This window comes from Sapajus apella, unplaced genomic scaffold, assembly GCF_009761245.1.
Source record: "Sapajus apella isolate SASKATOON/1434 unplaced genomic scaffold, GSC_monkey_1.0 scaffold165, whole genome shotgun sequence".
In the NCBI taxonomy this organism is placed as follows: Eukaryota; Metazoa; Chordata; class Mammalia; order Primates; family Cebidae; genus Sapajus; species Sapajus apella.
In genome coordinates this window covers 24,817-28,433 of record NW_022437105.1, presented here as the reverse complement: position 1 = coordinate 28,433, position 3,617 = coordinate 24,817, and positions in this window count along the sequence as shown.

Below are 3,617 nucleotides of genomic sequence, written 5' to 3'. Positions count from 1 at the left end.
AACTCGCATTTCGAGTAGTCGTATGTAAAGGAGGAAGCGGGTGGAGAGGCGGAGGTGAGGATTTTTTTGTAGGGGGGCCGGCGTTTGATTCTCAGGGCTACGGGCAGAGCGGGGTCGCTGTCCCGGGGGCCCCCAGCCGTCGCAGGGTCGAGCGCCGCGGCTCTGCCAGTCCTCAGTCCCCTTCGCGGCAGGCTCGTGCCCGCGGGCCCCGGGTAGGGCAGGCCCAGGGTCGGGTAAAAGGCCCGGGAGCGCGGGACCCCGGCCCAGCCTCCGCAAGGAAACCGCGCGGCCCGGGCAGGCTCGGTCTCCGGCGCTGTGCGGGGTTGACAGGGCGGTTCCTGCGCGCCTCTCTCCAGCCCTTTGGCACCGGGCGCAGAAACACGGAGGCCCCGGCCCAGCGCGGCACCACAGGCGCCGGGTGACAGGTCTTCGTCGGGGTGAAGCGGGACGGGCGCAGGCAAGGCTGTGACCGAGGCCACCGGCGCCCCGCAGGCCCCTACCGAGGCATCCTCGGGACAGAAGCTCGGGCAGGGACGCGGCGACCGGCGGGGAAGCGGGCACAGCACCGCAGGCACCACCGCGCCTCCACCCGCCCAGGGGCTCCCGGGGGCCTGGGAATCCAGGACATAAGGCAGATTAGCAGGAGAAAAGCCGGACTTCCAGTGCACGTGGGAAACCCCTTGGGAAAATGAAAACACAAAGAACACGCGCCCACCAGGTTGCACAAAGCATAGTAACTTGTGAGAACGTGGCAAGAGAAGGGGGCTCGGGCCAGCGCTGGAATGGTGGAGGTACCTATGCAGGTAAGGGTCGCTCTGTCTAACCAGGCGGGGCTGCTTTCTACACAGTTCCCTCAGCGCCTCTCGTGATAATGGTTTTTCCTCCTGGTACGGGGTGCACACCTTCCGTGGGGGGCGGGGCGGGGGGCGCTCAATCTGCTTTCGGGTTGAACAAGAAAGCTCAGGCGTCCTTTCTTGCACTACTGACTTCAAGTGCTTTTAACTCAAAAGTGGCATATTTTGATATTTTGAGGTGGTGTATTCAGTACTTTTTTTTTTTTTAATGCACCTGGCCGGGCCCGGTGGGTCACACCTGAAATCCCAGCACTTTGGGAGGCCGAGGCGGGCAGTTCACCTGAGGTCGGGAGTTGGAGATCAGCCTGCCTAACACGGTGAAATCCCATCTCTACGAAAAATACAAAACTAGCTGGCTGTGGTGGTGCGCGCCTGTAATTCCAGCTACTTGGGAGGTATACACCTAAAAGGCAGTGTATTGTAGACACCTCAAAGGATGGAACGCAGGAGCTCAGTTAACTGTACACCTGTGTTCTTAGCAACACAGCTCATAGCAGACAAAACATGGCGACCGCCCAGCCCGGGTGTCCACCGGGGTGAATGGACATGGAAAATGCGGGTGCGCTCAGTGGAATACTACCTGTTTTGAGACCTCTGCGACAGGCAAACCTCGAGGACATTGTGCTGTATGGCATAGGCCAGTCACAGAACGACAGATCCTGAATGGCTTCGCTTGTGTGAGATTTCTGGAGGAGTCAGATTGGTAGAGACAGGAAGCAAAGCGGGGCTGTCAGGTGCTGGGGAGGGGGAACTGGGAGTGAGTGTTTACTGGGTTTAATGTTTACGTTTGGGAAGACACAGAAGTTCTGGAGATGGATGGCGACGACGTCTGCACTACAATGTGAATGTGCCTGATTCCACTAACCCGGGCCTTTAAAAGTGGCTAAAATGGTGAATTTCGTTATGTATATTTTACCACAATAAAAATTCTGAACTTTGTTAATTTTTGTCTAAGATTGATTTTGTGGAGATCTTTCTTACTGGTTCCTTAACTTCTAAGGGAAAGACAATTCCTTATTTTATACAAGATGTTCCAGAAAAGGAAAATTGACAAAAGCTGACCACCAATTTTGTAAGGTGAACAGAACCTTGATCCTAACTGAATACATGCAGAATAAAGGAAAATATGCATAGATCAGTTTGACTGGTGAACAAATATTGATTCGTAAATGAGTCCATCAATTTTCAAACTAGTTAAAATTAATTTAAAAATACACCATGATCGAGTACGGTGTGTCAAGAGCTATCAAGATGGTTCTACATCAGAAAACTTATCAATTTAATACATCACATTAATGAACTAAAAAAGAAAAAATGTGCTTCTCTCAAGAAGCAGCACATTTGATAAAATTAGCTAGCGATTTATAATTAAAACTCTTTTTAAAAATCTGCTCACTAAACATGTACAGCAAACACACTAATGGAGAAAGATGGGAAACAGGAGAAGGCGTGCTGTTTAGAAATATGGAGAGAACCACCAGAAGAAAGAGTAGCAAAGCTGAAAACAGCTGCCTCTGAGGGTGGCAGAACGTCATTAATTAGCCCTCAATGGATGGACATGTAGGCTGTTTCCAGTCTTTGGCTGTCATAAATTCTTCTGCAATGAAAACTGATTGTGTAAGCATTTCACAGGTGAGGAAGTCTATCAAAAAAAAAAAAAATCCTAAAGTGAAAATCTCAAAGGGGATATGCACTTGCAAATGAGAGAGATACTGCGAATAGCTCACCATGGAGTTTGCAGCAGCTCAACATGCCCGGGACAGCACGAGACGCCCCTCTGCACGCCTCCCAGGACAGCACCTGTTGGTTTTCACCAGTCCCACAGATTACATATACCTGTTCACTTTAATTTGCTGGTGATCACTATGAATAAGCTTGAGCCTCTGTTCATATATTCAAGAGCCATTGGTATACCCTTTTTGGCAAAGTTTTTGTTCATACTTTTTGCCAATTTTTTTTTATCAAACTGTTGAATTATTTTTCTTCTTTTTTTTTCTTGATCAATTTGGTCTTACATGTTAGGAAGCTCAGTTCTTTGTGATATAAACTATGGATAGTCTTTCTCAGTTGCTGTTTTGTCTGTTGACTTTTACATATGACATTTTTCTTGCCTTGAAGGTTTAGAAAAATTTCTATGTTATTAATTAAGACTTATTAATCTTGTCTTTTTTGACTTTTGAATTTTAGGAAATAATTTAGAAATCTTTTCATATTCCAAATGTGTAAAGGAATTTTCTTTCATATATATGTGTGTGCACATAGATATATATCTTTTAACCAAAAGAAAAAGTTTTAAAATAATATATTTCTAGATTAAACTTTTCTTATTGGAAGTTTGTATTTGCTGTTTTCTAGAAGTTGTTTTTGCTCCTTGAAGCAGATAGCTTTAAGGTCAGTAATCACTGGAGGAAGAAAGAAACACACTTTAGAGAAGAGGAAAATGGCCTGTTGAAAATTTACCATAAACTGCCCCTCCCCCTCCGATATTTGTGGAATTGAGAAGACGGCCCAGTGAGAAGCTTGAAGTTGAGACTCAGCTTTGAGTTCAGGTCATTTTTCGCTTATGTAACTTGGACAAATGCCAGTTTCCCTGTGGTCGACAATGGAAGGGCCTTACATAGGTGGCTCCCCTACTTCATCTTATCCAAGCGCCATGAAGGAGCCAATTTTTTCTAATTCTGCTATTAACTGGAGAACTTCTCTCCTGAGTGGCCAAGGATATATGAACAGGCAACATCCGTGATGGCCAAAGATTTGACTGTC